Source organism: Schistocerca nitens, chromosome 1, assembly GCF_023898315.1.
Source record: "Schistocerca nitens isolate TAMUIC-IGC-003100 chromosome 1, iqSchNite1.1, whole genome shotgun sequence".
Classification (NCBI taxonomy): domain Eukaryota; kingdom Metazoa; phylum Arthropoda; class Insecta; order Orthoptera; family Acrididae; genus Schistocerca; species Schistocerca nitens.
In genome coordinates this window covers 315915342-315929441 of record NC_064614.1, presented here as the reverse complement: position 1 = coordinate 315929441, position 14100 = coordinate 315915342, and positions in this window count along the sequence as shown.

The window sequence follows — 14100 nt, the reverse complement described above, 5'->3', positions numbered from 1 at the left end:
AATCCGGCGAGCTCGGCAAACTCATCCCGGAGCTCTTTGAACCATGAACGTGTACCATAAGCTGTGTGACGCGTTGTATTGTCCTGCTGGTAGATGACATCGCGCCGAGGAAACACTGAAGCAGGGGTGGCGGTGGTCCCCAAGGATACGTTGTCAACCGAGCAAATATTTTTCATAGCATACAGCTGTATTTAGTTTGTTTATCGTACTACCAGTTTTGACTACAATCCATTATCTGGTACGAAGTTTTTTCGAGTTTTGTACCAGATGATGGTTTGTAAACGAAACCACTAGAGCTATAAAAGAACCTAATACAACTTCGCGTTATGAATTTTGTGAAAAATATAATTAAAGTGCAGCTATTCACGGAGATCCAGTGTGGGCTGTGGTTATCGTATGGCAGTATACCATGGTGGCAATTATAATGCGTTAATGCGGAACTGATTTGTAGGAAAAAAAGCTAGTTCCAGTTTTTGTACCATGTGCAAATCTGGTGCTGTGAATACGAGAAAGGAGTACAGATATGTTTCCAAATGTAATGGATTAGGAACGGGACGCGGGCAGGTAAGGTCGAACAAATGAGAATGGCGTAATTTTAATATTATTATAAACCGCCGCTTCACAATTTGCTCAGTATCAGCATCGTAGATGTCGACGAGATGTTGTATTTGTAAAACGAAGTGATCAGAAGTATTTATTAAAAATGAAACTCCTCCAGCAGTACTTAAGATTTCGCAATTATTTGGCTACTAGTATAGCTGGAGGAGTTTCACTTTTAGTAAAAATTATACCAGCTGATGTCCCACCATCATCCAATTTAAATATGGAAGTACGAAGACGATCAGTAGTTGTTCGCGGTAGTTGCCTTGGAATCTGAGCATCGTGTTCCTGTATACTGGCCTTCACGTCAGATACATATCGAACATGTCCCTGGTAAAAACGTCTCTTTAAATACTCCAGAGACAAAAGTCTGGAAAACCTCTGGAGATAACACGTTCGTGGAAGGTTGCATTAAGCAGATCTTCCAGATGGTGAGCGACATCAGTTGTTGACCCATTCTGAATAAGAACAGTGGGTCCTACGTACCTGCGCTCTTACAAAGCAGGAGCCACATGACGTACAAGGAGGTATCAATAACGTGCAGACATCCCACTACACATGACAGGCAGTCCGGGTGTATATTGTTCAAAGAAGAACGGGCCGAGAATAGAGGTGCCCATGAATCCACACTACACAGTCATACACGGCGAAAGCAATGGCTCTTCGTGCACAAGACACGCTGTAGTAGTATCCCATGTGCGGCAGTTCTGTATATTCACTGCACCTTGTAGTGTTCAAATGGTTCAAATGGCTCTGAGCACTATGGGACTTAACATCTGAGGTCATCAGTCTCCTAGACTTAGAACTACTTAAACCCAACTAACCTAAGGACATCACACACATCCATGCCCGAGGCAGGTTTCGAAATTGCGACCGTAGCAGCAGCGCGGTTCCGGATGGAAGCGCATAGAACCGCTCGGCCACAGCGGCCGGCTGCACCCTGTAGTGTAAAATGTGCTTCATCACTCCACAGAAAACTGTCCGGCCACATGTCATCACCTTCGATCAATGCCAAAAACCGAAGATCGAATTCAGAACGTTCCATGCGTTAACGAGGTTTCAGATGCTGCACCGTTTGGATCATTTATAGAAACCAGTGTAAAATACACCACAAAACTTTCCGTACTATTAACCATGGGATAGACAATTGTGATACAGTACGAACACTAGCCCCAGCCGGTCACGTGCTGCATGATCAATTACAGTGACAACAACCTCGTCAATAATTTCCGCCGGGATAGAACGCCTTCTCCTTCCAGGAGCCACAATACACTCACCCGTATTTTCGAATTTCATTATCATCTTCTTGAAACCATGACATCGGGCCTCTCCTAAGAGCTTTCAGTCGGCGATGTTCCCTTAATACAGCACGGTAAATGCTACCGTTCACATAAAACAATTTCACTAACAGAACATGGGCTCTCATCTCGATAGTCATACTGTTCACTCATGTTATGACTCGAGGGCCTTATATCGTCTCACAAACAGTGTACAACGCTAGATTTGCAACTGATCACGGAAATTAAAATTAATTTTTTCCCGTCGTAAATTCGTTCCGCATGTCTGCCAAGTTTCGCTGCCATACGGTAATTAGCCGGCCGGGGTGGCCGAGCGGTTCTAGGCGCTACGATCGCAGGTTCGAATCCGGCCTCGAGCATGGATGTGTGTGATGTCCTTAGGTTAGTTAGGTTTAAGTACTTCTAAGTTCTAGGTGACTGATGACCTGAGAAGTTAAGTCCCATACTGGTCAGAGCCATTTGAACCATACGGTAGTTACAGCTCACGCTGAGTCACCGTGACTAGCCGCACTATAACCGCCCGTTTCAATACCATGGTCTAAACCTTCTTGTTGGGGTCGAGCTGAGAAGCTTTATTGGAAGCTTCCAACCTTATTTCACTGAACTACGGTAAAGGGCGAAGGAGTCTCCTGTCATGAGAAAGCGTGCGCTATCTGCTAACTTTAGGTGTATAATATGGCAGTCTTGTTCGGCTAACCTCTATGCAGAATAAAGTTTGTCTGAGGTAACCGTAACGCCCTGTGGTGCGTGGGAGAGGGTCGATCACCTGTCAGTGCGTCGAGGGGGCGGGTGGAGTGAGTAGCGTTGCGTCAGCCACCCACGCCGCCGCCGCCGCCGCTGCCGCCGCCGCCGCCCCTAGACGCTCCTGCGGCTGCCACTCGGCCTTGCCCCTGAGTAATTAAGCTGGTCAGCCGCAGATTAGCGCGGCCGCAGCGCAGCTCTTCAATTAATCGACCAATTAAGTGGCGCGGGTCGACACTTTGAGCTTTGAGGCCGCCTCCGTCTCAGCTACACGGCCCGCCCGTGCCCTGTGCCAGTCAGTTTCTCCACGTCAACGCCGAGCCCCTGGCCCCGAAGGAAATAAATACGGATTCTTCTGGTGTTGAAAGGGGCACCTGAGACGCAAAACAAACAGTTACTTCATGAGTCAACCGCAACGTAAACATTCCGGCTAAAGTCTGGAGCGGCGTTTCTGTATTGCTCATAGGTTAGCAACACTCAAATTTCGTGTAGCCGATGCTCTGTTACTTTCACGTAACCACTGAGATATGAGTAAACAAGTGAAGAATTTACAACTTGAAACTGAAGCATTATCTAGTCTAATATTTTTGCGGGTGCGTATTTGAAATTTTCATTTCGTATTTTGACGTGATTATGGTGTGCCATTCTATGAAACGGTCTGAATTAAAAGAAATGGTTTTGCGCGGAGAGATCATGCAATGGGTTATGTGTCGCCGTTTGACAGCACAGCCAAAGAAAGGTGTGAAATGCGGAGCAGAAATGTTTCTTAAGGGATCGATGTTAGTATTGATGGTTTAATTTTGGTAATTACTACTTACATCTGTGTCAGTTAGATGCCAGAACAAGTAAGGAAAGACACTATAGTGTCGAATGCATGTCAGATGGAATAATTATGGGAGAACCAACATTGGTATAACATCAGTGTGGTTAAGATATTGATTTTTCTAAGACTTTGCTTTTAAGAAGGGCGTTAGAAATTTATATCCTGTATATCTTTAAACTGTTGCTGCCTATGAGAGTAGTCGAGGCTTCTTCACACACACACACACACACACACACACACACAACTTTCAACCTGTTCTAGCACACAGTGCAAGTATTTTGGGTAAAGTAAATCATCCACCTTCTGAAGTTGGCAACAAACAAATGCAAACACAAGAAAAGGCAAACAGGTAATTCAGTCAACCATCTTCAGTTGAAGGTACACCAACGTCTGCCTTTACTGTACACAACATACCATGTACAGTTGAAAATTACCAAAGCACAAGAAAACATTATTACGATTACTGTTGGCAACGTATCTGAGGTGCCAGTTCGTAGGTAAACAGTCCATGACACACTGTACCAAGCTAACGGAGAGACCTGATACATACTTTTGAGCACACGTGCCTGCTAGCATCTGTTTCATACTACAGCAGTCCATTTCTTGTAGTTAATTTTACTTTGTATAAAATCTCTTCTATTCCTCCTGTTCCCGAATTATAAGGTACCTCTCTGTACATTTCCACTAAGCTCAACGTCTCGCCACAACAAACCAGCCATCGAAAAGCTGAAAACCTTGTAATTTTTACTTTAAATTTAGATCAATACAGAACTGATATTTCGAGCTATCTCAAGTCAGATTACAATGAAATAATACCAACAATTCTTCATAGGTTAGTGGCATTCCCATTCTTTGTTCGTATACATTGTAGTCACACATACCTTTAACTGAAGACGGATGACTACACGATCGGTAAGCACTATCCTTTGGTTACCATTTGTTTACTGTAAACTCCAGCAAGTGGACGAGTTAAGTTATTTAGGGCACCTGCACTGTGCGCTAGTACAGGAGAGACACAGTCGTTTCTAATCAGAGTGTACCATTCACGCAAACATGACATGAAACAAATTGAACTTATCTTGAGAAGAAGATGCGAACTACCGAATAAAAAAATACAGGGTGCTATTTGAAAAGTACGTACTACTCTGCTCATATCGTTTCTTCTGTAAAAAAGTTGTTTGAGACGGTCAAAATATATACTGCTATACACATGCGTGCTTTTAATGCTTATACCTGGTGTGTCATAATTAATAGCGAAAACTCATACTAGTAAAAGTATTATTTTTTCTTTATTTTCTTATTGCAACCATTAACTCTCCCCTCCTGTGTGTCTAAAGCAGGTCGTACACTACCTGAATACACTGAAAATGCTCTACGTAACAATATGCATTTTTTCTTGAACCCTAATGATGCAATATTAAGACACCAAATTGTACAATAAAAGTTTATAATAAATATATATAGAAAGAAAACGTAAGTAGTTAGGAAGAAGATAAGACGAAGGTTAGTAATGAAACAAAAACTCTGGCCGCTATGACCGAGCGGTTCTAGGCGCTTCAGTCCGGAACAGCACTGCTGCTACGATCGCAGGTTCGCATCCTGCCTCGGGTATGGATGTGTGTGATGTCCTTAGGTTAAGTTAGGTTTAAGTAGTCCTAAGTCTAGACGACTGATGACTTCAGATGTTAAGTCCCATAGTGCTTAGAGCCATTTGAACCATTTTTTAGAAACAAAAGCAAATTAGATGAATGTATTATGTCAGACATTATGCAAAGTTCTCTAACGTCAATTTACGTCTAGCTCGGTGCGTCTGCGGGGAAACAGCCCACACTTCAGCCCTACTTGATTGATTGTAAGGTTGAGACCTTAGTTTCTCCCGGCGTATACAGTGTTCAAATAACTTACGGGAATGCAGTCGGTTGAAGTCGTCGACAACCGCCGACATTTAGACAGGAGTAAACCCCACCATTTTGAAGCCAAAAGTGCAGCAAGGAAATGCTGTGCAAGGGATTTTAAAACCTCGGTTTTCAAAGAAAGTCCGTAAAGTTAACACTCACACACACTATAAATACGAGCACCTCCTGAAACCAAAGATGACCATCGTCAGAAAATATTGATAGCTAAATTAATAATCAACGGATGAGGTAGCATAAAATCTGTTCTTCTGTTTTTTCACAAGGGAGAGTGCAGGATTCTATGCAGAATTTAAACAAAGACCGTCATTTCTATTTTACTAGATAATTTAATTTCAACAGCTTCCTTAATAGCACCGTCACAATAGCTGGAAGGGCTTACGAGAATCTCCATGTTGTATTCAGTAGGGTGACCAGTGCCACGACCGTGTTCTGCTATGACGGATCTACTCGGCTGCTGTAAGCGTGTGTGGTACGCACAATACACAGTCCTAACAGTTTCATCAATTTATGACGTGTCACAACTCCAAGGAATACGGCAGACATCTGCCTTAAGCAAACCAAGCTCATCCTACACGGAACCTAAAAGGAACCTGATCTTAGGCGGTAGTGAAATCCCACACTTGACAACATATTTCCGTAATATACGAACAGTTCTGTTCGAAATGCTCCCTGAAAAGACCAAAAGGACGTAGACTTTTGTACCACCTCGGTATTATCGTCACTAACCCGGTGCACAGGTTCCTATTCTAAGTGGTTGTCGACAACGTCAGCTCGCTGCATTCCAGTAAGTTATTGGAAATTGTTCAGTTGTTTAGCGCCTAGACAGAACATCGGGTCACCACAATTATTATTACTAATACCTAATATATTTATAACGAAACTAAACTACAGTTGAATATGCTCATATTAACAGATTCCATACAACAAAACTTCGCTGATCACGCAGTGTTTGTCTCTTCCTTACAATCGGCACTACCATTGTCCTTTCGTAGTCCTCATAACTCACACATTCACTATTTTCTGTACCCGTTTGCCACACGATGTAACGTTAATATGACTATTACTTCTTTCTGTTATTGATAAGCAATGCATAATGTTTGTCTTACAGAAATTTACTGAGTAATGTGTTGCTGAGCAAATGGTGTGCTTAATCAGTTTTACTGTAATCCAAAGAATGATTAAACAACCTAATCTGGGAAACCAGTATGTAATGCCTATAATGCACTCTGAGATTTACTCAGTCTCGTGAGCACCGTGTTCTACGGCCCTGTGCAATAAACTGAAAAGACTCCCTATGCAAATACACAATGAAATATATTTCCCTTAGGTCTTGAGTCGCAAAGGACGTAATCTTGATATTCTGTTCTCTCCACAGTTGGCATGCAATATATTCAATCTTGGCACAGCGAAGTGCAATGCCAGCCGTAAAATTGCACCATACAAATAATATCAGTAGATTAGTTGATAAATGAATCACCTTGCAAATGTTCACTGATAATTTTGGATATTGGCTCAGCGCTGTGCAGTGCAGCCTGCATTAAAGCTGTTACAAACCTTAATACTTTTCTGATTCTGACACATTTAATTTCCTTTGATTAAAAAATGTTTCCTTTCGAAAAATATTCATTGGATTCAAATAAACACGTTGTGAAAGGGGATGAGGTACTGATAAGGGGATATGCTAAGACCGACTGGTTCCGTTTCGACATGTACTGAAAATAATGTATCTCCTTCACAAAATCTGATATGAAACATTTTACGTTAACTTCAAAATCAATGAACTTCTCAACTGTTCTACAATTCTGACTCTCTGACGTAGTTAGCAATACTCGCATTGTTGCATGACTAAAGGTCTGACGTCGTTTGGCAAAATATATTCCAAAAATTAACTTCCTTGCATCAGGTTTACAAAATACACAGAATATTACATCTGATGGAAGATACTTGGTTCCTACATTCAAGGGTCAGTATTTGTAGAATGAGCAAAATTCACACTGCGTTGCTGCATACTTAAAGCTCAGTACATAAAATTTCGTTACCTTAAAAAACTGTATTATGCTACGTCCATAGGCCAATAGCTAAATTCTCACAGCCAGCCACTAGCTTAAAATCCTACCTTTAACAGAGTACAGTGGAAAATGCTACTGCGCTCCGCGCACCCCTACTTACAATCGATTCTGCCACTCAGGCAACATATTTAGTTCGGTAGTGTCAAAGATATAATCTCTTCTACATGTGATGTCATTTTTCATTTAATATATTACAAAATCGGGCTCCACGTACAATTGGACCCTTCACAACGAGTACGTATATCTATGGTATTTCTGATAGCTGCTCTGAATTTGTTTAGTTCATATGCAGATATATTGATCGTGATTGGTTCAGTAACTGGTATAAGTCTGCATTCCTAGTTAGATACGCCTTACCGCACTCAGAGGGTTCATGTCTCCTAGATTCCCTTTTGAATGGTCATGTGAACACCATATTCTCTGGAGATCCTAAATCATCACCGCCATACAGTGCTGACCGTCTGTTTGCTATTCTATGTACGTATTGGGGGTAAAGGCCTTATCCTGTCATAAAATGAACCATACCTTCGCTGGGATCAATATATTTCATTTGTAGTCTCTCTTTGGTGTTCAGAAAGATGCTGTGTAACAGGTGTCCTGTATTCCCGCTATCCCAATACCGATGCCATTAATCAAGAATGCAGTCTCTAAGATGTAAGTTATTAGGTACTCTTGAATCGGCTACTTTCTGCACTATATCTGTGTTACCCAGTTGCAGCCAATATGTTGCGGCAAGATATTGTACTGTGATGTCAGTGGTACAGTTTCACAGCATCCTGGATAAGCTGGCACTGGCAATTTTATGCACGATTTTGGCAGCCCTTAGGCAGACCGTGTCTACATGAGCTGGGATGTGTCTTCCATCATCGGGACAAATTCGTAAATACTAGCACGCAGTGCTTCTTGTAATTGAGCTGTTATGTAACCTGAAGGCTGGATACCTGTTTAGGGACAATTTGCACTTAGGCAGCGAGTATGTAGTTTTATTTGCAGCTAATGTTGATTTGTTTAATGGTTCAAATGGCTCTGAGCACTATGGGACTTAACTTCTGAGGTCATCAGTCCCATAGAACTTAGAACTACTTAAACCTAACTAACCTAAGGACATCACACATCCATGCCCGAGACAGGATTCGAACCTGCGACCGGAGCAGTCATGTGGTTCCAGACTGTAGGTTGATTTGTTTCTCCGGCACCAAGCCTGCATCTCTGAGAGAACGTAGTTTGCTTTTTTTTTCAAGATTGCGTCTCCAGTCTCCAGAGACCACCACCAAGACATGATCAGGGTAGGCTGCAGTTTCATTCGCTTCATCAGTCCTAACCAGCAGTTCCAGCAGCGGAATGATTGTTTGGGCCCACATACCGAGCGTTGTCAACAGCCCTTTGTAACCTTTTTCATTTCCTTACGCAGCCCGGAAAGCCATTCGATTGTGCAGCCCTTGTAGTCTTACATGAAACTCAAATAAAGGTATTTTGGGATCCGAAGACTTCTAAGGCGATTGAAAGTCGCAGACCGTCATAATTTACAGAAAGCGGCTGCGATGTCGATCACAATTGCAGCAGAATTTTTGTTTTTGTCTTGTCTACAATTTTAAGTGCCTGGTTAATGACGTCATACTTCGATATATCTCTGTAGTTCCCAAACTGACTTGTGATGAAACCCTGGAGCGCTCTGTGCTCTTGAGACGTTTTTCGAGTAGCCGCCTCTGAACTTTTGACACTGTGTTTATTAAAAATACAGGTGTGTCAAGTGAAACTGAATGCTTCCAGAGACCTTTTTGAGTCTCAAACATCCATAAGGTATGTATGCAGACTCATGTCGAGTCCTTTCTTTATGATAACGCTGTAAACTGGCTAGAAGACAATAGCTTATACTTGGCATTAGATGCTGACTTGTATTAGAAGCTTGGAGACACCAGTAAAATCCCAATCTATGGTTTGTAAAAGCTAATAAGAATAAGTTGCCTATATTTTGATCCCCGTTTGTATTACAAGACTTCCCTCATATCCAACACCGCCAAAACTTGGTTGAAATTGGACGAGTATCCAACCTGTATCATTCTTTCCACGATCTAGACGGAACTTTATAAAAGCAAAGTGGGATTTATTTCCTAATAATCTGGACAAATGTCTTGCTTGGATTCCCCGAAAACTATGAGAAGCTTGTTGGAGCTATGATAAGTGCAGCAATGAAGGAAATAAGTAGGTGCTACAGCGAACAATGTATTCCCGGTTGGAATGGTTCAAATGGCTCTGAGCACAATGGGACTTAACAGCTATGGTCATCAGTCCCCTAGAACTTAGAACTACTTAAACCTAACTAACCTAAGGACATCACACAACACCCAGCCATCACGAGGCAGAGAAAATCCCTGACCCCGCCGGGAATCGAACCCGGGAACCCGGGCGTGGGAAGCGAGAACGCTACCGCACGACCACGAGATGCGGGCCCGGTTGGAATGAAAGTAACGTGAAACAGTATGATGAATTTTTGAAAAATGGTAGCCTGAAAAAAACTGATAGTCTGCATCATAACCTCGATCTAGCCAGACGTATTACGTGGTTAAAGACTGTCGAATCACTCAATTTTTCAAACACCAGGTAGAAAAGCATGGTCATTGCTAAGAAAGTTTAGTGGAAACAAAATTAAAGTAAGAAACAACATTCATATTTCAGGTGAAACACGTATGGATTCATTACCAGCGATGGCGAGGCATGACAGAATCTCTGACCAGAGAGTTATTTATCGTTTCTAGTCTGCGCTTGACCTAGCGAGTCGACAGTTGGAGAGTAGTAGCAGTCTGGAGCAGTTGTGTGTAGCGAGTCGGCAGAAGTTGCGAGTTGCACTCTGTCTGCAGTAGTAGTCAGTCGGCAGTAGTTCTAGCGAGTGGACGGTTGTAGTGAGCGGGCGTCGGCTTCCGAATCTGGTCAGGATTGTGGTGGACGATGTGTATTATTGTAGAAGGTAATGAAGCAGCATTGCGCTCAGCTAATAACGTATGTTAATTGTAATTAATTTGTTCAAAAATGCCCCAATAATAATTTTTCTATAAAGTAACTTTTTTAAAGAAAAGGATTCATTTCAAGATAAATAATATTTCCTATGCATTCCCTCCAAGAATCAAAATTAAATATGGGCCAGCACTGCACAGAGCTGTGCCGGAATTTTGTTTTAAATAAGAGCAGATATAGATGCAGTTTTACTGAGGTAAGAATTTATCAGGTTTAATTATTTCACAGGGTCGAAGGTCAGCGCTGCTGCCCTTATAAAATTTATTAGGTTTAATTATTTTTATTCAGATGTTATATTCAGTTCATGCTTCATTATTTAATTAGCATTATTGTGTGGTTTTACGGTCAATCGTCATTCCTTAATTTTGTGGGGAGTTTACATTTGGGCTATTGCGATTCTTTAACCTTGCAAAGGGGTTACGCTTGGGTCATTTTTATTATTCACTTTTGTGGGAAGACAACATTTGGCACATTTTTATAATCATTGACATTCAAATTTACTTTCTAGGAGGTTACAAATTCACTATTATTGACTTTTAAAATTCTCACGGTGAGGTTACACAGGTAAGAGAATTGTATCACATTTCCTGTCCACATCCAGAGTAAAAACTGATAAAATTCATACAAGACACATCAGACGAAAACTTGCAGTCCTCAGAAAGAACACTAATGAACAATCTGAGTTCTCGATAAGTTTTTGCTCTTAAAACACTAAAGCATGGAAATACATTGGAGAGAGATGGAATCCATCCAGACTTTCTTTTTCATTGTGTGAACTACGCAAAAAGATAGCTGATGGATTTCTTCTATGACATTATGATATCTACGTCAACCCTAGAAAAAATGAAAAAATCAGAAGTTATAGAGATACTCTAACTCGGGAAGGAATCAGATCAACCAAAGAACTATGGCCCAGTCGCACAATTTATTTGTAGGGTCTTTGAAAGAATCCTTTACAATCACATTAGTTCAACGATCTGTCTGAACCTTACTGTTGAGCAAATTGGATTCCAACCTGCGTTGATCAAGTATTACCTTTAACCAAATTTATTGATCCACAATGCCAAATTAAGCAGAAAATAGCAATTTCTTTCGTTGATCTAAGTGCAACTTACAGCACAGTTTGGAGCAAAAAATGGTTCAAATAGCTCTGAGCACTATGGGACTTCACATCTGTGGTCATCAGTCCCCTAAAACTTAGAACTACTTAAACCTAACTAACCTAAGGACATCACACATATCCATGCCTGAGGAAGGATTCGAACCTGCCACCGTAGCGGTCACGCGGTTCCAGACTAAAGCGCCTAGAACAGCACGGCCACACCGGCCGGCAGTTTAGAGCATGGATTGCTTTATCCATTATTAAAACTTGTTCCACGCAGACGGAAAACAAAACTAAATGATAACGTGTTATCAGGAGGAAAATTTACTGTAACTAAGGGAAAAGACAGTAGCTGTCTAATAGTGTAGACTAACGGCTTACCAAAGGCAGGTGCCCTTACTTGTTGAATTTATATCTACACCCGATATTTCTCCTACAGGGTCCGCAAACATCCACTGAGCACACGACTGGGCAATAGCTACCCCTGGAAGAAATTATGACTTCTTATTTAGACATCTAAAGCCAGTATTTCCATAAATATTCCAGGCTACAACCAAGCCCAAATACAAAAGAAGTTGCTTGTTTTCATCTCTCCAGTAGATTAGCAGAGTCCTTGATTCTATTTTTAGGGAAACGAACTATCATAATATTCATCCAAAATACCTTGATATCACGTTAAAAACGGCACTTTTTTAAGGAGTACACAACACAATCATTTGCGAAGATCAATAGGAGAAACAATATTCTCCATAAAATTTGTGGCAGTGGTTGGAAATTATCAGCAAACATTTTTCCAGGATCGACATTCAGGAGAAAAATTGGTTAGAATAGTTCAAAAGTAAAATCCATGCAGTACATGGAAGAGTCAGTATTGAAAAATTGTAGTCAGATTAAGTTTCATCTAACAACCTCTTGTGAAATAAGGAAAATTATCAAATCTTTGAAAAATAAACGTTCCGTTGGAGTAGATGACATCTCTAACAAGTTATTAAAACAACATGGAGCAATTACAGCTCATGTTTTTCCAGACAGGTTAAAATATACCATTGTCAGGCCGATCTACAAAAAGGAGGAAAACACAGATGTCAATAATTACCGGCCAGTATCCTTGCTTACAGCATTTTCAAAAATCTTTGAGAAAGTAATGTACTCAAGAGTCGTTAGCCATCTAAACAGTAATGGAATACTTAGTAAGTCACAGTTCGGATTTCAGAAATGCTGTTTCACTGAGACAGCAATATACAATTTCACTGTCCACATAATAGAGTCTTTAAATAGTAAAATGTCACCAGTAGGAATATTCTGTGACTTATCCAAACATTTGATTGTGCGATACATGACATTCTGTTGGAGAAATTACGATTCTATGGTATAAATGGAACAGCATATGAGTGGTTATATCTACAGAACAGGAAGCAAAAAGTCTCTTTATATGCTTCAAGTGATTCAAAGGATTTTGCCACTTCATCTAACTGGGGTGAAATTACATTAGGTGTTCCACAAGGTTCGATCATGGGTCCCCTCCTGTTCTTGATATATGTGAATGACCTCCCTTCTTTTGTGAAACAAGATGCTGAACTGACACTGTTTGCTGATGATACAAGCATAATTATTAATCCAGTAAAAGAAAGTCTGATAGAAAATGATACAAATAAGGTCTTTGGAAAAGTTATTAATTGGTTTTCTGCGAATGGGCTTGCTCTGAACTTCGAAAAAACATACTACATCCAATTTTCTGCTGCAAAAAGTATAATTCCTTCAATAAACACAACACATCAAAACTAGTCAGTAGCCAGGGTAGAGCACACTACGTTTTTGGGTGTACATATAGATGAGAATCTTCATTGGAAAATTCATGTTTTGGATCTCCTAAACTGACTAGGTTATGCAACTTTTGCAATTAGAATAATTGCCAATTTTGAGGGTGAAGAAATTAGTAGGCTAACATAATTTGCGTACTTCCACTCTCTGATGTCATAAGGAATAATATTTTGGGGCAACTCAACACTTAGCCAAAAGGTATTCACTGCTCAAAAGAAAGTAATTAGAATAACGTGTGGGGTTCGTAGTCGCACATCTTGTAGGCATCTGTTTAAAAGGTCAGGAATTCTTACAACTGCTTCACGGTACATTTACTCAGTAATGAAATTTTTTCTCAACATCATAGACCAGTTTAAAATCAATAGCGACATTCATGATTACAATACCAGAAAAAAGACAGACCTACACTATCCTTTACTTAACCTATCTCTGGCACAGAAAGGGGTAAAATATGCTGCTATAAAACTTTTTGATAAATTACCAGATGAAATAAAATGTCTGACAGACAGCAGTAATAGTTAAAAAAAATTAAACTATACTTCCTTGACAACTCCTATAAGATAGATGAATTCTTGAATATGAGTAAATAAATCTGGAAATATAATATATGCATTTTGTGCCATATAATAGAAATATTTAGGTATAACACTATAATGTAAAAAAAAACTTATTTCCTGTGCGCATTTCTTGTGCATTTAACACGTTCCACATCATAACC